Below are 26,657 nucleotides of genomic sequence, written 5' to 3'. Positions count from 1 at the left end.
TTATCATTCAAAATGGATTGTGAAAAAATTATACCTAAAATTGTGTTATATTTTGCTCAAGAAATACTAAATCTTTATGAATTTTAGATTTAATTCACAATAATATATTTATGTCTTGTTGATGTACCTTCTCTTTGAAAACCCTTTTATTATATTGCTTTCAATGATGGCTTCTCCAAAAAAAATTGGGTTACATGTAAGATCTTCTTTAAGTTCAAAGATTTAAAGGATGTAAAGAACTAGATAGAGAAGAAGATCAATGTGTTGATAATAGATGATGTTGGAGAGTTTTATTTAATGGAATTTGGTTACTTAGATGAAAAATGACATCGTAATTTACAAGATAAATCCATGCACTCTTTTTCAAGAATTCAATCCCTACTACAAATTATCAATACAATAGGATTTAGGATAGCTTGAGATCATGTGATTAAATACAACTATGTTTATTGTAACAGTTTAATATACAACATTAAATGAAAAATATAAAATAGTAAAATTGTATTAGGAAATGAACATGATACACAAGATATACATGGGAAAGAATTTCAAGAAGAAACCCACCAATAAAAGGACAAGAATAATTGTAGTCATAAGAAATATTTTCAATATATTGTTCTCTTTTATTTTCTTTCAATATGCACACTATAGTGTACAACCTCCTCATAACACAATCACACCTTCAAGAAATAGTGCATCAACCGACATCAACCTATTTCATATGTACAAGCAATTAGATATACTCATCAAGCATCCTCATGAAATTCCAATTAACACAAATATCTAACTGCCCCATGGAATACAAATAGTCATACAACCAAAAAATGACTATACCCTAACATCCACATATTGCATATAATATCAATAGTGACATCTCCACATGGATATTCATTATATATAATTAGTTGCTTTGGCAAATACTTAGTATGAGGTTGTTGACCAAATTTAGAAAAACAACATAGATATCTTCCTACACTACGATCAAACATGAACTATGACTCGTTGTAACATGGACAACTTGTTGATTACTTCTAACTATATGTGGTACCTCGAAGTATCCTCTAAAACATGTAAATACCCTTAATAATCATTGCATATACTCAAACAATGTTGCATGTGAACATGCATTGTCACACACACTCCAATAGCTACTCAAAGAGAGATATAGTTGTGAGTTTCTCATTAAATGCCTAATAGTTGCAACCACAGAAACACTAGACTAAGGAAAGTCTCCATGTTACATAACATTCTATAGTTGTTTACTAGTTTGCATATGTAGAGTTCAAATCTACACACTCGAACCTAAACTTGGACAAAGAATAATCAATATATAAAATTATAAATCTTCATCTAGATCAATTATTAAAATTCATAACAAAAACAAATTAATTCCCTACATCTAACACATTGATTTTCTATCATGAAATATAACATTTAATTATTTTTTTAATTATCAATTCCAACTATATAAAATTATAAATTAATTATTAAAATTAATTACATATATTTAATTAACTTTATATTATTTTTTTAATCACTTTATTTTCTTTACACTAGTAAAACTAATTATACAACTCGATCCACTTTAAATGAAATGTCAAAGTTAGAACTAATGATTATATACAACCATTATTACCATTTACAAAGTTGACTTATGGAAAAAGTCACAACTTTTAAACAATTTATGATTACCATGTCTATTTAAAGCATAAATATTAACCCAAGAGAATGATATCATAGAAAGTAAGGAATTTTGCATATAAAATCATGCAAGTATAATTATGTTTTTTAAAAGCCCTTTGGATTCTTGCACTCGACATAATAATAATTTAGTCATTTAATTATAGTTTGACTTTGGTGGGTTATTTTTAACACTTTTATAGAAACTAATTTATTTTTTTCATTTCCATACAAAAATCTTATTATGAAAATAAATGATCGAGTATCTCATTTTTCATGACATAACTAAAAACAAGAGACGCATAGCGTCAAGTTCCTGTCCAAAGTGTAAAGAGATAGAGGGGAAGATGAGGGAAAGAAATAGATAGAGGGATAGAGAGAGGTCGATGGAGAAATAAAAATAGAGAGATAAATATAAGAAGATAGACAAATAGAACGGAAGAGGTAGAGAGAGTTGAAAAGATAGATAAGTATATAGGGAGAGGGAAAGATAGATGAAGAGATCGATGGATATAGAGGGAGAGGGAGAGGGGACCCAAAAAAAATACATATGATGATGATGAGATTATAATTATGTTAACTACTTAAGACTTGAGACTTGATACAACAGACTGCAAGACAATAAGTGTCAAATTGACCTAGTGGAAGAATTAGGTTGTTAATATAAGAGCCACTATGACATACAAAATATTAATTTTGAACTCTTTAGTGCTCTTTCTAATAGATAAGTTGTCTTAAAATGATGGATGGGTAGGATTGTTTGCTTTGTTAAAACATCCTAGAGTGATGTCTTAGGCTTACAATTTTAAAGTTCTAATGCAAGAATTAGTGAGTTATAGTTAGTTAGAAGAGAATCAAATTGGACCTATTGGTAAATTAAAATTTTGTAAAAGTGAACCAATCAATCACATATGACTTAAAATTGAGTTAACACTCAACTCCCAACCTTATTCTAGTAAAGGCCTTGATATGCTAGAATATGAAAATTGTTTGAATAACGGTTAAATTTTATTTTTGAATGTCAAAATAAAAATGTGAGGTTAAGAGAACCAAATCAATAGAAATTATAAACTAAGACAACACATCTAAACATATATAAAATAATCACCAAAAATATATTAAAAAACTCTTAAAAGAATTTTGTATACATGCATAAAAATAAAGTTAACAATACTATATTTATTATTTAAATAAATGTTAAACATATAAATTATTTATATGATTCTTCCTTTAGGCAATATGTGAGTTTATAATTAGGAGGTTGGTTAGATTAGTCATTTTTTCTAACTCTAAAATTATAATTAACTATAACTACCTAATCTTATATTTAAAGATCATTTAATTAAAATATTTGAAATAATTAATAAATTTTATAATAATATTCAATTCGAATCGCAATAATAATATAATTGATTAAATTTTTTATAAATATTATATGATTATTTTAAATTTTTAAAGAATAATAATATTTTGATTATACATTACAATCTTAAAATTAAGTAATTGCATACTAAAATGATTTATATAACTTTATTTTTATTATGAATTCTAATTTGAAAAATAAATCTTACGTGAATTAATTAAACATATTTTAATTAATTATGACTCTAATTTTAATTTAATTAAAAAAATATAATTATAATGATAATATAATCTACAAAATTATAATTTTAAAAATAAAATATAAAAATAAACCTATCTCTAAATATAATACAAACTTATAACTCAAATCTTAATAAAATAATATAATTATATTAACTTATTATTAAATTTATTATTTTAAATAATTCTAATAATTTTAATTTTTAATTTATATTTTATATATAAAAATGTTTTTATTAAAATATAAATTTTAATAAATACCCATTACATTTATAAAAAAAAATCATGAAAAAGTTCAAATTAGATTTACCATTGAAAAGTTTAAGGAGACCAAAATAAATTTTAAATAAAAAGTAAAAGGTTTGTCATATTTCGAAGGACGCATCTATTTTGTCTCCAAAACGACAGTACGGATTGACTAACATGCATGTTAGTTGCGCGTTTTACACCGTCGATTTTGCAATTAACGGTTGCGATTGACTAACATGTCGCTAACACGCTGTACAAAAGGTTCGTTTTGGAGCCAGAATAAACGCAACCTATTTGGAACACAACTTCAAGGAATGTTACACCGACTTGCAATTTCTCACTCGGAGAAATGTTGTCAAAGATATCAACCCACTAATGAATACGTAGATCATGAATGAGCATATACTCTAAGGATAATGAAACTACACATAAATCGAGGTTGCAGCTGAAATTAGAGTGACATAGTACATTATGACAGTTGCAAATAATTTTAAATATTTTTTTCATTGTGAGTTGGTGGTAAAGGACAAATTATGTGGTGTAAAAAAAAATATTGTATATATGGAAAATAGAAAGTAGTCAGAACATTAAATGATGTTAAAAATTTATTATTTTTAGTAGTCAAAAATTAAATTTTATACTCACAAAAATTGACATAGGCCAATCACATCATAAATAAATCATGTTTTAAATATTTTTTGTTAAAAATTTGCATGTTAACTTTTGAAATGATGAAAATTAATTTTATTTTACAAAAAAAATTAAATTGATTAGTTAAAAAGACAATAACTAATAACTACTTAAGCATTTTAGAAACATGATAAATGCATTAGTATTCATGGCAAGAACTAATAAGATCTCTAAATCTACTTTTATTTATTAATGTGGTTTCTTTTAACATTTAAATCTAGCACATAATAATAAAATGTTTAACAATATATCTTAGATTTTCAATTAATAAGTTATAAAGTTAAAATTGAGATTGTTGCCTATAGTATAATCATTTATTTCAGCGAGATTGTTGAATTGTTCAATATGGTGTTGTTATTCATGTTAGATAATTTGAGGACGAAGTAGGACAAGTCTATTAATGTTAATATCATGGATGGCTCTATTACAAAATGCTAGTATTATCAGTATGTATTGGTATCAATTGTTCCTAAATGTCTAGTGTATTTGCAGAGTTTGGAAGTGTTTGCATTGAATTATTGTAGTTTGTTGTCTAGATACTACATGTGTATCAAGTTGCAATGTAAAAATGTTTTTTATCTCATTCTACCCCAATTGAGTATTTTGGGCATGCGATTTGGATACTAATTAAGGTTACACATGAAGACAAATATTCTTGAGATTTAAAGGTCTCGCTCCAATGTACAAAAAGTTAGAAGTGATAGAGTGTACGCTATGTTAGTTCCTTGATTGTGAAGAATAATTTGTTGGATGCAACAAAGAAAGGAAATGTAAAGTGGAAAATTGGATCCTAGTGACTCCCCACCTAAGAGAGAGAAAGGAAATCACTAGATGATTTTCACTTGGAGGAACTTTACATTCAAAAAAGGGGCTTGAATCCACTAGATCCAAATCCAAGGGAGACAAGGATGTGAATTCCAAGTGGATTGCAAGGGTTGAAGTGTGATTTACCCTCTTTTGTAAATGAGAAAATTGACTTGTTGACTATGTGGAAAAGAGAGAGGAAATGAGTGAAATGAGGAGCTACCAGTTTGAGATCGCGTTGTAACTTTGAATCTGAGCTAATTAGATAGATACGGATTTGCCCTGCAAATTTGGAGAAAAGTCATTGGGACCGTGGCGGGAATGTACATGGTCCTCCACAAAATCCGTGAAATGAAAAGGGTTCTTCCATCTCTTCAAATGAATCCCAAACCTACAATTACAGTTGTGCACTTGCAACCTACACAGAGAAAAGAGAGGAAAAAGGGTTGTGGATAGGGGTTTGCCTCAGTCAAAATGCGGTTGAGGAATCAACCTTGAAAGAAAGTAATTGCAAATGCTTGAATGTAAACAATGGAAATGTATACCTTGTAGATCTGCAGTTTGTTGATGATAATTGCTTTGCTTCATGAATGTAATCACAAGTGTTGCATTAAAATGGCATGTAACATGACAAAACCCTAACACATACACATGCTTGCAAATGAATCTTGAAATATTGCTCCAATGGATGAATGAAGAAGACTTGAATGCTTGAATGCTTGATAATGTATATCTTTGCCTATGCTTGCTTATCATCCATTCACTTGAAAAATCACCTCCCACAAATGAGAAAACCAATTCCCTTTTATACACATGCCTCAGAAGATTAATTCATCTCGCCAAAGGCCGACATCAAGAGAGATTTGGGATCCCGAAGTCCAGATAGGGCTAGGGGGACCTATCTTGGGGTCATCCTAAGAGGGTGGGACATGGGCACCACGTCCCTTTCGTACCCTATCTTGGGGCCCGAACAGGGTCCTGAGGCTACCTCAGGGCTCAGACAGGAAGGGGGCAAGGGTTGGAAATACAAAAAAGAGGTCTTGGCTAGGAAGTAGGATGTCATCGCCAAGGTGAGGACCTCAAATATGGTTAAAATTGTAGGAGGCGCAATTTTATGACACTACATTTAGCCCCCACTTTAGTGGGAGTATGGCTAACGACATTACTTCCAGTAAAGTAGAAGAAAGAGAGAGATGAAGATGAGAGATGCAGATCAATACCACAAGGAGTATAAGACGCCATTAATCTTGAGGAACAAAGCCCCCAATCTTAGGATCTTAACTCAATCAAACATATGCAAGAGCACACAAAAAACAAAAAGGAATAAGATGCACAAAACAAAAACAAAGCGCAAAAGACACACAAGATGACAAACCAACTAGCCGAAGAGACCTCAATACTCAAATGTATCAACAACTAATCAAGACACAAAGACTAATGCCACCACATAAACACAAGCAATCACATAAAAGAGGAAAGTTGACATCATCCATGAGCCATCAATAGTAAAACTATGATTTCATGGGAGGAAGAAGAGAGAGAACACATGAATACACACTTTGGTGATCCATGAGAAGAAAGGTGAACAAGAGAGAAACCATGGACATCTTGCCCCTAAAACTAGGTGACCCATGGAGAGAAGGACATGGAAATCTAGCCCCCATAGCCTGCCTGGGTGATCCATGTAAGGGAGGAGAGTGAGAACATCGTTACTTCTACTCAACCTCAAGTGTGTGTGTGCAAGTGAGGTTCAAAGTGCCTGATAGGAGTCTATGCCCGAGTACGTTGATGGACTTGTAAAGCATTGAGAGGGGGGGTGAATCAGTGACACCAAAAATAATACTAGTTTAAACATTGACCGGTAGATATACTTAACAAGTTTGTAAAACAATATGCATGCAATCCAAAATATTATAACAACATCCACAATAATTAAAACATCCACCATAACACAAGTGTTTATACGTGGAAAACCTAAATGGGAAAAACCACGATGAGATGGGACTCACAAGTTAACTATCTGCAATAATAGATAACTGACCGGTTAAGGTCTACAAAAAGTTGCTTTGCTAGGAGTGAATCCTGTTAAAGATCCCAAAGCTTAGTTAAAAGTCATACCTTGTAAAAGGTAGTACCTGGCTAGGAGTAACCTCGATAGAGGATTTCTGAATCCAAACTAATGGATCATCTGGTTAGAGGATTTGTACAATGAATCTTGTTGGAGCTTACCCGATTAGGGGATTTGACTATTGTAGTGATTAGAAAACAACAAGTGGTGTGATCTAGTAGTAGCACAACTTGCTTGAATAGATCCTCTTCCACGCACTCAAAACTTCATTACCAACATACTCTTTAACTTAACACTTCTTCCTTCACATCAAATCATCTCATAACACATCTCCTTTTCTCATACAAAATAATTCATTGAGATGTCAATATATAGACATTTAGATTTCATGTCAGCCTCTAGAAATCATATCACAATTTCCTAGGTGCAATGTATTTGGTCAAACAATCATAACTCATCACAAAAATACCGCCAAAAATTGTTGGTGAGGATAACTCATCACATAATCAATGAATATCAGTTGGAACAACAATAACAATTGGAGTTAAAAATATAAACTATTTGTCCTTTGATGCTCCTTTGATAATCTTCGTTGGATCTTTAGGTTGATGTCGAGTTATGTATATCCACTGGTTATCTCCATGTATATAGCGGTTGTCACCATGTACCAGTTAGATATAAACTTCTAGTATACCGGTTGTTGTATAAACAACTTTGAAGTCACACCGGTAGAAAATATGAACGTATGTGTGTGTATGTGTTTCATCAATGATAATATATTCATTACAATCATCATCAAGCCAACAATCTCCCCCTTTGGCATTGATGGCAACACTAAGAAAATTTTACAACAATACCGCTAAGTGTGCTTACAAAAAAAAAGTTGTACACACATATATATATATACTCCCCCTTACTACATACAACATACAAAATTTTCACAACACACATACATATTTCTACTCCTCCTTTGACAACAATGCCAAATTGAAAAGAAAAATACATATATATATATATATATATATAGAAAAATTTGTAGAAAAATGTTTTACTTATACAAAAAATTGAAAAACTGAATCAAGATGTATGCAGTGCGATCCTCAGAAAAATGTCACTAAAGATTCTCTTCAATTGAGAAAAAGCATGTTCCCATGTCTCCAGCAAGTTCTAAGTGATCTCAATTGTGGTCATAATATGAGTATGCAACTCTTCCATTGAATCAAGTGTACATGTTTCTGGAGTAGCCAAAATAGCTTATGCATTCTTGTAGGCTCTTTGCAAAATGTCCACTTGGGGTCTGAGTAGATTCTTCAATTCCTTCAGGGATCAGAGTCTTTTTTCCTTTTCAAAATCATAGGTATCTAACCTGTTTTGAAAATCATCCACAGATTTGCCAAAATCAAAAATAGAATCTTGAAGTGGTACATATGCATTGCATATCTTCTCTATCTCTTGCTCTGTTTCAATAGCTTTTCTTAATAAATCTTTATTAAGAGATAGAGAATTTTTTCTTGTATCAATCTCTTTCATAAGCTACTCTCCACGCTTCTTCCTGTAACTCTTATCAGCATAAGTTTGCACTGCTTCTTCTAGGGACTTAAGTTGGTCAGATGTATCAACAACCAATTGACCAAGTTTGCAAATAGGAGTTGTCAAATGCCCTCTAGGAGTTTTCGGTAGCAGACTTATCAAAATATCCACAACATTTTGAATGGTTTATGCTTCCATTCTTTTTTCTTTAAGTCTCTTCTTGTGTGCCCTAGATTGCATGATAGATGCAATCTTCATCATTTCTAATGCACTCATATTATCAACAATTATAGGCCCTGAAATGCCTAATGAGACATCATCATCTTCATCGGTCTGTTGTATGACTAATGATTTTACCAGTTCAGGATATGTTACCTTATTAATATTCTCTTTCTCTTGTTCTTTCTCCATTTCCTGTTCAGAAAACTATGAATCAGGTTTTTCATCAGATTCCTTCTAAGTGGCTTGTGAAACCGGTGGGAGTTGGGGTTTCACTGGTTGTTCCTTGGCTGGTGGAATATCCACTCCTGGTTGAGTTGTTAGTATCTCAACTGAAGTAACCTGTGAGTCTGAAATTGGTGGCTACATATCTGGCACAATAATGTTTCCAGATAGATCTATTGCATCCTGAATATCATCAACAAGTATGACTCATTGGGAAATAGTGTCATCCTTCTTCTTGACAGGATAGACAACATTAGCTTGCACAATTTCTTCCTCATCCATTTCAAGTATATCAACAATATCTTGCTCATCCTTAGAAGAATGTATAAGCTCTTGCATCTATTGGATATTACAAGCAATCTGATGAGTCTCAGTTTCAACAGTTTGCACCTTTCCACTAACTAGCTTCAATCTTCTTGTCTTGAAAGCAAATGGACTTTGTACTTATCAAGCAATTCATTTAACTCATCCTTTGACAAATCAGAAAAATATTGCACAAATACATCATCTATAATTTATTTTTCTTTCTTTACTGCTCCCTCCCATTTATTCAAAAGAATAGTATGTAAGGATTTAGAAATATCATTTTCAAGATCATGAGGTAATCTATTGTAATGGCACAAATAATTGATTACCTATTGAACAATTTGATCCTTCTGATCTTCATTGAATGAATCAAAATGATCCTTGACATTATCAAATCTGTTTCTTCCTAATGTTTTCATTGTTCTCTCAAAATTAGTCTCAGGCTTGAAAGTTAAGACATTAATAGGCACAATTGCCTTTGGCACTTCTTTCACTGATTTGGTTGCTTTACCAATTGCCTTCACTTTCTTGGGTTCCTCCTCAATATCAGTACCTTTAGATTCTGCTTGGAGAATCAGTTTTTGACCTTTTTCTTTGATGCAATCTCCTTATTTGCATATACTTTAGGTTCCGGTTCCTTTTTAGTTTGGACACTTCGTGTCACTCTACTACTTTTTAATTACTGAAGGTGCTTGCTCAGCCTTCTTCCTCTTACCCTTACCACTTATGGTTGGAACACTACTAGTTTCAGCTTTTGCAGTTTGAACTTCAACTGTATCCAATTTTGTCTTCCTTTTGTCCACTGGAGATGCCAATAGGTTATTGGCATAACCAATCAGTAAGTCATAATTGACTTCATAGCTCATATCTTCCATTTCATCTTCTCTAGGCTCAATAGCCTCCATCAAACATAAATCAGTGGCGACTATGAAAATAATGTCCTTAGCAAAGTGTTTTGCCACATCCTTAGGTCACCTTACCCTCATACTCATTTTCTTCTTAAATTCATTGAAATGTTTATTCATTGCAGCAGAGAAGGTGTTCCTCGTAGCCTTAATGTTGTTCTTAATCTGGGCAATTACCGGTAGATCCTTAGACCATTCAAGATCACCAATTCCCAGTAGGAAATTCTGGAAATAAAAGAATAGACCAATAAACAACTGACCAAATTTAAACTTTTGACTGTTGTCCTTCTTGATAGACTGAAGATTCAACATTAATTGGCTCCTTATGGCATCACATAGGTCATAATTAGCATTTTCAGCTATCATTTTATAAGCAGTATGCATTGTTGCAGATGGTACACTATTCATTCTACTGGAATAGAATATTTGGTAGCCTATAACCATATCTGCCAACTTAACTGTTGGGTCCTTGATGTTATTGACAGAAAAAGCACGCCCATCAGAGGTTGATGCAGTTAAAGTGTTTACTGTCTCTTTTGAAATTCACCTCAACTTAGGTAGTTCACCGATTGAGTAAAAACTAGTTACTTCTTGAATAGCCTCCTTGGTTATAGTGTGAGTCCTTTCTAAATACATGTTTTCCCCATGAACACGACTCAGAATAATTCGGATATGTTCCTCTTAAAAATCTTTAAGAAAATAAGCTGAATTATGAAAACCTTTCTCATAAACCCTAATATACTCGGGTTGAATCTTTCCATTTTCATCGCAAAGGGATTTCAACTGAGAATATATCGACAATGATCCTAAATCCTCAATTTTGCAATCAATTTAGCTAGACAAATCTCCTTTCACTACGACACCACTAGGAACTTGAGATAAAGCATTATAAGACACAATTTGTTCCGACTTTACAACCTCCATAGGTTCAGATGTGATCATCAATTTCTCTACTGGTTTAGAAGATGATGCCATTTCAGATAGACTAGATTCCAAGTGGGATTTTTCAAAGTAATACCTTAGTTTACGCGCGCTGCCTCGTTTACCGATCGAATACTCAAGTGCACACCACTTCAGTCTTCACTAACCTTCAAATCAGCTTCATCACTCAAATCATGATACAACTTCAACTAAAATCAGCTAACAATCATTTCTTAGCTCTGCAAGTGCTCAACAATTCTTTCTCGAATGCATTAGAGTAAAAATAACAAAGTGATACTCGCTTTTATCATTTTTACCTACTGCATTGCTCGCCCGTTAGGGTTACAAACCCTAATTACACCGCTTAATGATACATACAATATTGACATATGTAAAACCAGTTGATAATCAATTAACAGAAAGTTATCAAAATTTCATGCATTCAAATTCTCTTACCACTCATTCTTTTCAAGGGCTCTGGAAGTAGATTTAACGTTATGCTCCCCTTAGCCATATTGAAAGGCTCAGTTCACCGGTATAGGATTATCCACACTGGGTGAAGGAATAGTTTCTTCTCCAAGTATGTCATCACTCTTCTTCTTCCATATTTGATTCATTTCTTCTCTAGCTTCTTCAATATTGACCTTTTGCTTGCCTTTCTGATCTTTAGAATGGTTAACCGGTTTGTTCTTTCTGGATCTACAAAACTTTGCAATGTGTCCCAGTTTATGACAATGATAGTAGGCCATTCCAGATGATCTCCAAGGTCCTGCATTGCCTATTCCAGTTATCCTTCTGCAATTCATAGCCACATGACCAAAATTATTATAGATGGTGCAAATGACATTTGTTACCTTTTCCATCTCAAATGGACTAAACCGGTTGACATAGGGTCTTTGCCAGTTCATGTTACCTCGGTTATCATAATTTCTTATCCAGTTGCCATTTGGTCTTGGATTCATGTGTGGTACTAGATTATTTGCTCCATATCTGCATTCAACTGACCTATGTCCATACATTTTGCATGTGAAGCAATGACCTTGAAATTTCTTAGACATATACCTAGTATTTGTATTGTAGCTTGTATTTACATTAGTTTTGTTTCTATATACGTTTGTAGTAGGACCAGGTTTATGGCAAACAAAGCAAACAGGTTTAAAAACCTTCTTACCGGTAGGCTTTTTAGCCTTAGGAGTAGTTTTGTCCTTATGAGTGTTGCTCTTGGTACTGGAAGATTCTCCTTTTAGATGTGTTAAAGCTGAGTCTAGAGGTATCACCTTTCATCCTTTGTGATTGAATTTTCTCATCTAGCAAGGTAGAACTTTTGTTGAACTTTTCCAGTTTCCCATTCACTTCAGTGAGTTGTCTAGTAAGATCTTCATTATGTTTTGACATATTATCTCTCAGAGATGATGTCAATTCAAGATCTAGTTGTAAGTTCTCTTTTTCTTCTTTCTCTACATTCAAATGCTCCTGCAAAGTATCATTCTCTCACTTGATCTTGGTAATCTCATGATCTCTTTCCTTGATGAGATCTTCCGCAGCTCTCCTGGCTTCTAGTTCCTGACTCATGTGGAGTAAGGCCTTCTAGCTCTCTCCTAAGATTTAGCTTTTCACTGTTTAGTTTTTCAACTTCCTCAGCTAAAGCATCAATATTGGCCTCATTTGAAGAATTATTATCAGATATTTTTAACAGTTGTTCAGTTAGCTCTCTCCTTTTGAGTTGAGAAGCTTTCAGTTTGACCCTTAGGGTTTCAAGCTCATTTCTACTAGCCCCAAGCTCTCTAGCCATCTCAAAGTAGCTCATATCCCCCATGGTGGCTTTAGGGTTTCCTTACAAGCGATCGGGATTTAAAGAAGTTAGGCTCTAATACCAATCGATGGACTTGTAAAGCACTAAGAGGCGGGGGTGAATCAGTGACACCAAAAACAATACTACTTTAAACATTGACCGATAGATATACCTAACACGTTTGTAAAATAATATGCATGCTATCCAAAATGTTATAACAACATCCACAATAAGTAAAACATCCACCATAACACAAGTGTTTATACGTGGAAAACCCAAATGGGAAAAACCACGGTGAGATGGGACTCACAAGTTAACTATCTGCAATAATAGATAACTGACCAGTTAAGGTCTACAAAAGTTGCTCTGCTAGGAGCGAATCCTGTTAAAGATCCCAAAGCTTAGTTAAAAGCTATACCCCATAAAAGGTAGTACCTGGTTAGGAGTAACCTTTATAGAGGATATCTGAATCCAAACTAATGGATCACCTGGTTAGAGGATTTGTACAATGAAGCTTGTTAGAGCTTACCCAGTTAGGGGATTTGACTGTTGCAGTGATTAGAAAACAACAGGTGGTGTGATCTAGTAGTAGCACAACTTGTTTGAATAGATCCTCTTCTGCGCACTCAAATATTCATTACCAACATACTCTACAACTTAACACTTCTACCTTCATATCAAATCATCTCATAACATATCTCCTTCTCTCATACAAAATAATTCAATGAGATGTCAATATACAGACATTTATATTTCATGTCAGCCTCTAGAAATCATATCACAATTTCCTAGGTGCAGTGTATCTAGTCAAACAATCATAACTCATCACAAAAATATCGCCAAAAATTGTCCATGAGGATAACTCATCACGACTAGTGATAACTCATCACATAATCAATGAATACCGGTTGGAAGAACAATACCAGTTGGAGTTAAACATATAAATCATTTTTCCTTTGATGCTCCTTTGATAATTTCCACTAGATCTTTAGGTTGATGTTGAGTTATGTATATCCATTGGTTGTCTCCATGTATATACCGATTGTCACCATGTACCGGTTAGATATAAACTTCTAGTATACCAGTTGTAGTATAAACAACTTTGAAGCCACACCGATAGACAATATGAACATATGTGTTTCATCAATGATAACATATGAAGTTATTCATTACATTCATCATCAAGCTAGCATACGCTACAACCTGTATATAATTATAGTACAAGTGTCAAGAAAGGCGTGATATCTCACTGTAAGAGTCTATGCTCTAGTTCCGAGAATAATCACCTTGCACAAGAGAAAAGTGGCGTCATCTCGCTCTAAGAGTCTGTGCTCTAGTTTCGAGAATGACCCACTCTACAATAAAATAAGAAGTGAGGACATCTCTCTCTAAGAGTCTGTGCTTTGGTTCCAAGAATGACCCACTATACAAGAAAAGTGATGACACCTTTCTCTAAGAGGCCGCCCTCTGGTTCCATGAGTGTCGCACTGTACAATGCATAAGAGAAGTATACTACAAAGGAGCAGTGTGGGTACCCCCCCCCCCCTTAAGATGCCAACATAGACTAATGTTGATATCTTAAGGAAAGAGATACCTACCTTCATCACATAGAAGATATCCGTTATGCAACAATGTCATAAATCCAAGCAAGAGAGGGAACACTCTCCAAGCAAGGATACAATAGTTGAAAAAGATATCTTGCGGTAAGTGTAAAGGTGATCCTTGTAGGAGAAGAGATCTTTGTTCAAAATACATCTACCCCCAAGAGGAGTTGTCTTAGACAAATATAACATCTTCTATAACGAAACACAGAAGAGAACAAGAATACAATCCTTCCTCCTATTTCTAGGTGAAATGGATTCTTGATGAAGGATGACTCACATTTATCCCCAAGAGGGATGGGTGAAATTATCATAGATGTAAATTACTAAGTGGAAATGAGGTTGTAATCAAGGACTTACACCTCTTGTATAAGAGAGAATCCTTGAGAAAACAACCAACAATTTTGCACAAGCAATGACATTAAGTAATAAATCTCACACCATCCACACAATAGGGAAAAGTGGATCCTTAGAGAAAGAGAGAGGGAGAGAGATCATTGCCCCCCAATTGTAGAATAATTACACAACTTCTAGAGAGATATTACTCATAAAAGACGTACCATTTCAAGCAAGGAAAAGACATGCACTCGCATGAAGGATAACTCAATTCAAGAAAGGACATCAAGTTATGAATAGTACAATAGAAGAGGTAATTTACAAAGAGAGAGAAAGGAGAAGAAGAAGGTTTACAAAAGTCCTCAAAGGAGAGATTGTTCATAATAGACATACCATTTCAAGCAAGGAAAAGATCCTAAGCACGAAACAGACATGCGCTCGCATGAAGGAGAACTCCAACTCCATGCAAGAAGGGAGTCAAAGTACATCAATTTTATCAATAATGTACCTCATGAAGAAACCAATGAAAACTTAGAAAGAGGAAAAGGAATGTTTTTTCCCCCCAAGCATAGAGGCAAGAATAAATAGACTACTACATTTCTCACTAAGTATGATTGCACCTGAAATTGTACCACCATGAATGACAAAGAGCCCCCAATAGGGAGGCTAAGTATGTCTCATAGTGAGGAGAAACATAATAGAAACTTGAATGTTATTTTAAATGATCATGATGAATATACCATTCATTGTCAGATGTTATTTTTAACATGCCTGAATCAATTTCAAGATTTGTGTTAAGAGAAAATTTTGGAATATGAAATGCAAGCATCTTAGACTTTCTAGAGAAGGTAGGAGTGAAAGCTAAGGACCCCCAATCATCCTCTAAGAGTCCTTCTTTAGGAGCTTCTTTGGTAGGATATGGTGCATCTGAGTGAATTGAAGAGAGGATTGTAGGAACTAAGAAAGCATATGATGCTCCACTTATGTTATCATCAACTACCTAATTAGTATATGTGTAAGGCACAACATGATAATCAGGAAAAAAAATTGGTTTCCTAGGAACATGAATGGCATTGATTTTATTTTTGTCAGGCTCTTGATTTTTGGGAGAGAGACTTATGATGAGAAATAATATCATCCACTTGTTCTAAGGTATCTTTATGTTCAAGACACTCATTAGAAAAATGACTATCATATGTAATTAATGCTTCATCTTTAGAGGGAAGATCATGAAAAGAAGGTATGGTATCACTAGGATAAGTAGTCATCATATCATCCTCTTGCACCAAATAGTCCTTCCGAGGGAGGTACTTTTTAGGAGAAGAAGGAACACAATTATCCAAAGATTCATCTTTAGGAGGGAGATCTTTGAAAGAAGTGTCCATATTCCCTTTTTGCACTAATTTTCCCTCATTAATTAGATTAATGTTGGGAGAGGGTAAATCATAACTATGAATGAAAGGAAGAACTAAATTATCATCATATGCATGAAAGGGAACATCATGAACATCTTTAATGTAACTCAAAATTGAATTAGCAAAATAAGATAAGAACTCCATATTCATTGAAGATCAAACAAGAATAATGTTCACCCCATACATGCATAGAAAATTTAATAATGGAATTTGAACTGCAAATTTAAAATTTGAAATTTGAAATTTGAATTTGAATTTGTGTTCGACTTTAGAGGGTGTTAAAATTGATAAAGTATGCCAATTTATTTTATTTAAGGAGGAAAACACGGTCAATTCTGTCTCCTGAAATTTTAGGAAAAAAGTCAAGGACTGTGGCGAAAGTGCACACGGTCCGACCAACTTTTTTTGAATTTTTCAGGGATGATAGGTATTATGATATCATTGCATAATCCAAAAAAGCAGTCAAATGTCAAAAATAGAAAGATCTTAAAAATTATGGTTTTATGATTTAACCACTAAATTTTTAGAATAAAGAGACATATTTGAATTGCAATTTTTGCATAGAAATCAGATCTGAAACAAGTAATTAAAATGTTGCACTTCACAAACTTAATTTCCTCAAAATGAAAAATTAGGGTTTTTATTCAATTAACCTCTAAAAATTGCAAAAAGATCAAACTTGGAAATAAAAATTTTTAATTTTAAATTACAATTATTCAGATCTAACAAATAAGAAATCAGAACTAAGATGTAGGACGTCGGGTTCACCAAAATGTAAAGTGGAAAATTGGATCCTAGTGACTTTCCACCTAGGAGAGAGAAAGGAAATCACTAGAATGATTTTCACTTGGAGGAACTTTACATTCAAAAGAGGGGCTTGAATCCACTAGATCCGAATCCAAGGGAGGCAAGGATGTGAATTCCAAGTGGATTGCAAGGATTTAAGTGTGATTTACCCTCTTTTGTAAATGAGAAAGTTGACTTGTTGACTATGTGGAAAAGAGAGAGAAAATGAGTGAAATGAGGAGATACCAGTTTGGGATCGTGCTATAACTTCGGATCTGAGCTAATCAGACTGTTATGGATATGCCCTGCGAATTTGGAGAAAATTCGTCGAGACCGTGGCGGGAATGTACATGGTCCTCCACAAAATCTACGAAATGAAAAGGGTTCTTCTATATTTGCAAATGAAGCCCAAACCTAAAATTACAGTTGTGCACCTGCAAACTACATACAGAAAAGAGAGGAAAAGGGGTTGTGGATAGCGGTTTGCCTCGGTCAAACCCCGATTGAGGAATCAACCTTGAAAGAAAATAATTGCAAATGCTTGAATTTAAACAATAGAGATGTATACCTTGTAGATCTATAATTTGTTGATGATGATTTCTTTGCTTCTTGAATGTAATCACAAGTGCTGCATGAAAATGGCATGTAATATGACAAAAACCTAACACATACACATTCTTGCAAATGAATGTTGAAATATTGCTCCAATGGATGAATGAAGAAGACTTGAATGCTTGAATGCTTGATACTGTATATCTTTGCCTATGCTTACTTATCATCCCTTCACTTGAAAATTTTCCTCCCACAAATGAGAAAACCAACTCCCTTTTATACACATACCTCAAAAGATTAATTCATCTCACCAAAGGTTGGCATCGGGGAGATTTGGGATCTCGAAGTGCAAATAGGGTCGGGGGGGACCTATCTTGGGGCCACTCTAAGAGGGAGGGATAGGGGTGCCACACCCCTATCCTGCCCTATCTTAGGGCCCGGACAGAGTCCTGAGGCTACCTCAGGGCTCAGACAAGAAAGGGGCAAGGGGTGAAAATGCAGAAAGAGGTCTTGGTTAGGAAGAAGGATTTTGTCGCCAAGGTGAGGACCTCAAATGTGGTTAAAATTGTAGGAGGCACAATTTTATGACACTACAAGAACCATCCACCAATTAGAGGAAGCATGTGAAGGTAGTTTGGGACCAGTTGAGTTCATGATGGGAAAACATAGTGTATTCTTACTCCTAGTGTAATTGTTGATCTTAGGACCGAGCCGACTACATATTTGGATTATGAGATTTACCTTTGGCGATTCGCAAGCATTGTAAATGAGTTCTAGGCAAACATGAAGATGTAAATAATGTATTGCAATACATATATATTGTCGATCAATTTTATTCCCATAGATGTATGTGTGTGACTGCAAATTATACGATGAGGAGAAGAAGGTGGTGAATATATGTGGTAAAGAGTGTAAAATCAAATGCAATATCTTGTACACACTAAAAGAGAGTGTTATTAAGTAGATAAGATGAGTCAAGTAATGCAAATTTAGTTTGAAAGGTCCACATGATATATCTTTTGTATTTCCTATATTTTCTTTGGAATTGAGGTTGGTGCCTCATAATTTAAGTTGGTTTCAAGTGGTTTCAAGTTGGAGGTGTTAAGTTAATTGGATTAGGGGATTGGTGTCTCCTATAGGGTGGTGCCTATAAATTAGATTGGGTATTGATGTCTCTATCTTGGGTTGTAATTTTTATGGGTTGTTGCCCACAAAATCATTATAAGTTCATTATTATTTTTTGTGAGACTAGATTTTGGCAGTAGATCCAAAAATTATTCCCATTGTGGTTTTCTCCCTTATGGTTTCCCATGTAGATATGGTCTTCTCTTGTGCTAATGTGTGGATGTGCTTATCTCTTGCATAGTTGCTTTCATAATATAATACGATGTGATAATGGTATAAATGTTGCATTAAGTTTTAAAATTAAAAATTGGTATATACTGATTCACCCCTCTCGCCCCAATATATTTGTGTGTATAATAGAGATTACATTTTTAGACACCTAAAAGTTGCACAATGAATTAAGTGAATATTATTCATTTAATTATCCCTAATTCTTCCAATTAATTAAATTAAGATTTAATTAATATCCATATTCTTCTAATTAGCCTATTAATCAAATTAAAGATTTGATTAATATTTCCCTTCTTCTGTCTAAGCCATTTAATTAAACTTAGTTTTAATTAAATCCCCCCCCCCCCCCCACTCTAGCCATTTTAATTAAATTTGCATTGAATTAAAAATCTCCACTTATCCCCTTCCCCCTTTTAATTAAATCCACATTTAATTAAAACCCCCTTTGCAAATAAATAAATCAAAATTTATTTATAAATCCCCCCACTTGCAAAATTCAAAATTCACATTTAAATAAATCAATATTTATTTAAATCTATCAAATGCAAGTTGCAACCAACAATTGAAATAAATCGATTTTATTTTAATTAAATCCCATTTTCCCTCACCCACTTGTAAAATCCTACATCTCCCACTTGCCTCCTAATTATCCTTCTAGAAACCTCCTAATCCCATCCTAATCATGTCAAATCTCCCAATCATGTCCTTTCCCTAAATTTGAGGAGGTCACTTCTCAAGTTTGGAAGAAAGTCTTCTAAATGCATTAAAGACTTTATCTCTTCAACAAGTTGACTTGTTGAGTTCCCCAAATTTGGAAGGACTCTTACAAATTTGTCTCCCAAAGTCCTATTAACCATTAATGGTTAATTCAACCTCCCCTCATGGTTAGAGACTTTCTCTCTAACTTAACCCTCATCTAACTCAAGGGTCTCATCAAGCACTCATGGCTTTGACCCTAGTTATCCTATTAACCCTTGCACAAGAGTTTACCCCTTGGGTAAAGGCTTTATCCATTGGTTATCCACTAACCCAATCATAACCTTACCTCCTAAGGTAACCACCATGTCTCCTCAGGCAATTAATGCCTCTTACATCTCCTCTCAAGCCCTCTCAAGCTGACATTTGTCAACTTGGGATTGGATTGAAATCCCTCACATGGTCGGGTGGTAGTGCCACTTCCCATCAGATACCCTTGTTCGTATCTTCATGTGAGGATCGGCTTCGCTGGTGTTTCTGGGTTCGTGATTCATGTACCAGCTCATGTTCATGATTATTGTACTTTTGAGATCATGTGGTCACTGTATCAATAACTATGTAACCTGGACATTGTAACCTATGCATTTCATTTGTACTATTGGAAGACATGTAATCATTGAATATTGTAATCTTAATTCAATGGAATGTATGTTATTTCAGCTATCTTTCTTCATATGTGTAAATGAATCATTGAAAGTAAATATATTGCAACACTTTAAATCTTTCAATATGGAATTAGGTTTTATAAGAATGGTTTAATTAATTGCAATTGAGTTTCCCTAATTAGATGGATAATTGGATTAACCTTTTGTAGTTGTTTTAGTTTCGAAGTAATCTTCATTGGTAACCCTTTAGGATGTCATTGTTAGACTTCCGCTTGTGTAATTAAATGTGCAATGTTATAATTAATGCACCTAATCTTTAAAAAAAATTATATTTCACCTTTTAGTTGCCTAGATGTGTTGTTTTCCTTTCGGGTTCCTAGCGGGGCATTACAATCGAGGTTGGGCTAGGATTTTCACCAACAAATATATGCAAAGGATCCAAATGGAGGAAATCCCTAGATATCTGCTTAAGGGAAAGGGCTCAACAATCTGGTCTACTCTCAAGAGGGGGGCTTTTGTCATTAAGGCGGGACTCTTTTGGATTTGCAGAAGGGGGGAAGAGGTCTTTTTTTGGAACGACTCTTGGGATGGATACCCCCATCTTTGATCAGTTTCCTAACCTTGGGAATCTGTGCCAGAGATTTTTGGAGGTGGGGTGGTCAAGGGTGAGTGACTTCAAGGTTGTTTATAGGTGTGGGCGGCTGGATTTGGAGCGGTGGAAGGCTCCTAATGAGTGGTCGGTTGTTGGGATGGACGAAAAGTGTATTGAGTTGCATAGCATTCTGGTGAGTAGACACTGTAGTTACCTCAAGGGTATGGATGGGCTTGCTTGGTCTCCAAATCCTAAGGGCGTCTTTATTGTGGCTAGTGGATACTGGGAATTGTTGAACCAAAAAATAGAGGGAAAAGAGGTACACTGGTGGAAACAGGTGTGGAATAATTTTTCTTGGCTGAAGTGTAACTGCTTGTGTGGGAGAAAAAAGCGAGACTAGGTTAAGATGCCCTAATCCTACCTTTTGACACACATTACAGAATATGAAAGAGCCTAGAGGTATCACACAATTGGCTACTTCTTTTTGTGAAAGAGAGAGCCACGGGCTACCTATTAGGGTTTCTATTCCTTTGTTGAAATTGAAAGATAAAATGATGCAAGTTCGATCCCTAACCTCAAAATGCAAGTATGAACTAATAACAAGATTGCAGAATTGAACTTAAACTCTGGAAAGCTGTAAACACAAGGACAAGACAAAAATGCAAATGCGTACCTGGAGTCAAAATCTGAGTGGAAATGTTCGGGACGAGGGCGCGGGTGCCACTGTCCTGATTCTGCACCTAAAACTGCACCTGAAGCTGCTATTCTACACTTTGGAAAACTGTCGGAAATGTTGTCTGTCAGGAGGACCAGGGCGCCCAGCGCCCCTCTCCCAGGGACCAGGGCGCCTAGCACCCCTGTCCTGGCAGGACCAGGGCACCCCACGCCCCTGTCCTGGTCTTCTGCTCTGAAAGTTGGTGTGTGGTTTCGTCTCCGTCTGCTTCTTTCGGATCTGCAACTTGCGACGTCGTCTGAATCTCGAGATCTACACTTATATCTGAAAAAGGTGTTTGGGCGGCTATATAGGGTTTTGCCTTAGTCAAACCCCCGCTTCGGTGATTTCCACCTCCACGAATAGCCAATTTGTATTGTAAAAGTAATGTGTGTGCAGACCTTGTGTGTGTGCAAGATCTAAAATGCAAGTAAGCAAACTAGAGCAACCTAGAAAGTAAACCCTAATTGCTTGTAAATGATAATGTAAATGCTCTAAATCAAGATGCAAAGTGATCTAAAGCATGGATAAATGATATATTGAAGCTTATGCAAAGACATGAAAACAACATGAAATCATACCCAACCCCCAAGGGAGGGGTACAAGCCAATCTTCAGTCGGTAATCTCCTATTGTTCTTCAATGTCTTCCAAGCCCTAAATGGATGAATGGAATTGATAAATGCTTGATAGAGGGATGTTGAATGTTGTTGAAGTCTTCAAAAGATCTGCTCTTTCGCTGCATGTAAGGTTCCTGAAAACAAAAATCGGATCCTTTCTAATGAAGAAAGAGAGCTCTTATGTATGAAACCCTAGGTCTTAATTTCACTTTTGGCCGACCTAGAGATTGAATATCCCGCCAATTTCTTGGGGTTAAGCTTTATTTTGTGATTGGATCGTGCTCCTAAAATTTTGGGAAAAATGTCTAGGACCGTGTGCACTCCGGGCGCCATGGTCCCGGCAACTTTTCACCAAATTTTCAGGGCCGTCAGATATGATGATTTTAGAGAGAATCCCGAAGTTACAGGTGATTTCGAGATGTTTTGACCCCCGAAATCAAGCCCCCAAGCTCAGAATAGGGCCTAATTAGGGTTTTTGATTGAATGATGTATTGGAGGAATAAAATGAAAAGGGCACGCTTCAACGAAAGGGCCCAACTTTATGATGTGGAGAATGGTGAAATAGGACCTTAGACCTAATTAATTTGATTAATTAAGTGCTAAAGGAGAAATGCAATGCAAAATGTAAAATGCACCAAAGCGGGTGCTAAACTAGGTGTGAAATTGTACCACCCTAGCAAGTGCGTACACTTTACGACGCTACATTTAGCCCCCACTTTAGCGGTCATATGAGTACTACATGCATATGCAAGCTAAAGTACAGAAAGTAAACATCATTTGAAAAAAAAGGATATATCCATAAGTCTGTCGAACGAAGCCCCCAGCGGTATCTGCAGTACACAGTTAGGAACTGCACCCTACAAAACACATGTTAGATCACAAAATAACCTAATGCTTACTAAGGAAAGTGATGAAATTTGTGAGTAGCTATATGCCACCCCTATTTCGGCTTGCTTATTAGGGAGGTGAAACAGGGTAGCATGTTTACTTACGACAAATTGTGTAAGAGAGTATTGATGAGGGATGTTCACTGAAAAGGCTTCATCAGAGCACTTTTTGAAACATCCCGAGAGTAGGAGAATGAAAATACGATTCCTACACAACAAACAGTTCGAAAATCGCATCTCCCAAACTCAAGTTATGATGAAATGAGTGAAAGAGGAAAATTAGGGTTTTGAAAGTAAAGGTAAAGGAATGAAAGTATATACCTTGAAAGTGACATTTGCATTTGTCACTTTGTTGATTTCTGAATATTGTTCATTGTAGCGGAGCCCACATAGCCATCATCATGCCTTCACGATGACCAGAGCATCCCGCGAGGATTGAGATCATGCGACAGGTCGTGATCGACGACGAGCCACTGGACGAGGTGAGTTGACTGAACATTGACTTTTGATTTTCTACATTTGACTTTCTGTGATCGTTTGCGGGCCCTGGAATCTGACCCTAGGTCCCACCCAGGGCGCCATGGTCCCTGTGGGGCGACATGGTCCCTTCAAGGCGCCATGGTCCCCTCAGGGCGCCATGGTCCCCTCAGGGCGCCATGGTCCCTGACAGGGTGCCATGGTCCCTGACAGGGCGCCATGGTCCCAATCAGGACTTGGCGAGAGATGTCAGGGTTAGCATACGATGTTCGACAGTTTGCATGAATGATTTTGATGATTAAGTACTGATTATAGTTATGTTTTTGTGATGCAGGGTCTCCCGTACATGAGAGAGCACACGGCGGGGTAGATTCTTCGCAGTTTGCGTGATCAGATTCCCCGACTGACTCAGGCAGAGAGAGACACATTGTCGATAGTAGGTTTGTGGTCTATGATTCTTATGTCGGCCATTCGATTTCATCCCGCGATGCTGATGGAACTCATGGAGCGATGGGATCCTGACACATGCACGTTCCAGCTTCTAGTAGGGGAGATGACGGTGACACTTGAGGATGTGTACCGCATTCTTCGCCTACCGATCATAGGAGCTACCGTGACATATGCGATCGATCGGTCAGTAGAGGATCATCAAAGGGAGCAAATATATTGCATAGGGAGAGTCATGCTGAGTGAGACGAGAGGTCGTATCATGGTTAGTTGGCTCTTACATCCTACAGGAGAGGTGCCCCTCATGAGACGTCTTATGATAGCCATCATTGCACTAGCTGTCTACCCTAATGGACGAGGTACACACATGCATGGGGGTCTCACATGGTGCATCAGGGCTATGGAGAGACACAGGAGAGTATATGCCTAGGGTCGGAGTATGCTTGCACATCTCTATCACGACCTCGAGGAGTATGTTTTCGGACAGGGTTGCAGCTTGATGACCTGCACACTTCTGCAGGTATGGATATTTGAGCACTTTACATGCACCAGGCCTGTCGGCTATCCGATGAGTGCGGCTAGCGAGCTACCTAGGGTATTTGCTTATCCACTTACCAGCGAGTGGAGATTTGGGGATTTATTGTATTGGAGAGTGACATTTGACAGATTGACAGCTGAGGTGACCGTGTGGAGACCATATCTGTGGATGCACAGATGGGATGCGATGGAGAGACAGTTAGCATGCTTATAGAGGAACCGCCTACTGAGAGGGCGATATCCACATATCATAGTCCCATTCTACTTTGACCAAGTACGGAGGCAGTTTGGGCTAGAGCAGTGTGTTCCAGCTGATGTGCCCATCTACACTCGACACTCACGAGTCCTTCCCAGACCCAGAGTAGTAGCGAGACCCACAATAGATGATATCGAGATCATAGATATAGAGGGGTCCGACCAGGATGTGGTCACTGATTATGCTGCAGACCCCGGGGCACAGCGCAGGTATCTCTCATGGTTTATGAGATCATACCCAGGGCCTATCTTTCCACCAGATCACTCGGCAGGCCATCCAGGCCCATGGAGACATGGAGACCGAGATGAGGATCAGGGATCCAGGTTGGAGGAGCCAGAGGAGGGAGAGGGTCATGAGGAGGCAGGAGATCCTGATCCGCCTATAGGAGATCAGCCTAATGCTGAGGAGGAGGAGGACGAGGATAAGGACGAGGAGGAGAGAGATGATGATGAGGAGAACGAGGATGCAGATGAGGATGAGGATGTAGATGAGGATAGAGATGAGGAGGAGGAGTCAGATGCAACTCCCCATCATTCAGGAGATGATACCGTAGCCTTAGATCCTCCCGTTATTCCCCAAAAGGGGGAACACGAGGCAATACGAAGACCCGTACCCATCGCCCACAAATCATTCGAGCGTGGGGAGCCTAGTAGTTCTTAGTCACAGATACTTCCATATCACGATCCCTACTGGCGTGAGGGAGATCCAGGTATAGTAGGTTTACATTTATTGATTTAATGTTTTGATGATATAAAATGGTACTAACACAAAATCTGTTCTACTGCTACAGCTAATGTGCAGGAGTGGCGTTCTCTGATCCAGCAAGCAGTGACAGATATCTCCACGACAGAGCAGATCCCGAGTTCCTCGCAGGTTGCTTATAGACCTCAAGGGAACGCGGGTCAGCATGATGATTTGTTTTCCCCATTTCGAGTACAGGTAGAGATATGGAGGGAGAGAGAGCAGGCTCTATCAGAGGACCTTCAGCGGGCACAGCGTGATCTAGCAGCAGCTTAGGCTGAGGCTACCTCGTATCGCGCGATCCTTATGGATAGGGATCGTAGGAGTTCCTCTCGGAGCCATTCACGATCTATATCACGGTATACCCCTATGGGTCCACCTGCACGGCCGGATCAGGAGGGAGCATCTAGTCGTCACTCTCCAGCCACCAACCCTAGGGATAGGAGATGATCTTATGATGTAGGGTAGGTCACATTTTGGATGTATAGTGACCTACCTTTGTATATTGATCCACACACATATATATATATACATGCTTCTTTGTCTCAAACGTGTTATCTTTAATGTCTAAAACAATGTGTATTTTGATTAAAGTTAATACATTTGGTAGATGTACATGTATGTCCTGAATTTAATTTCCATGTGATTGATTTCTCAATGCTCCAGGATTAAATTGATACATGTGTGACTTAATTAAAATGTTTGATCAAGTACTACATTGATGATAGGAAAGAAAATATGTGTTAAGCCTAAGAATCATATAACTAATGTGATTTAATTTGAAAACACAACATGACAAGATTCAACTTAACACATAAAGACATTGTATAATACGCCAACATAATGAAAAAATGTAAATCTTTTGCAACTTACATAAATGAATTCAAGACAAACCATAAAGTAAAGAAACACGCTTGTCAGGAACGAAGCAATATAGATTTAAACAAAACATCATTTAATTCCATTTGCTCTAACAAAGATATGCTAGCATA

This window comes from Cryptomeria japonica, chromosome 3 (genome assembly GCF_030272615.1).
Source record: "Cryptomeria japonica chromosome 3, Sugi_1.0, whole genome shotgun sequence".
Taxonomy (NCBI): domain Eukaryota; kingdom Viridiplantae; phylum Streptophyta; class Pinopsida; order Cupressales; family Cupressaceae; genus Cryptomeria; species Cryptomeria japonica.
The sequence above is the reverse complement of the archived record's forward strand: the minus strand, read 5'-3'. Positions refer to the sequence as shown.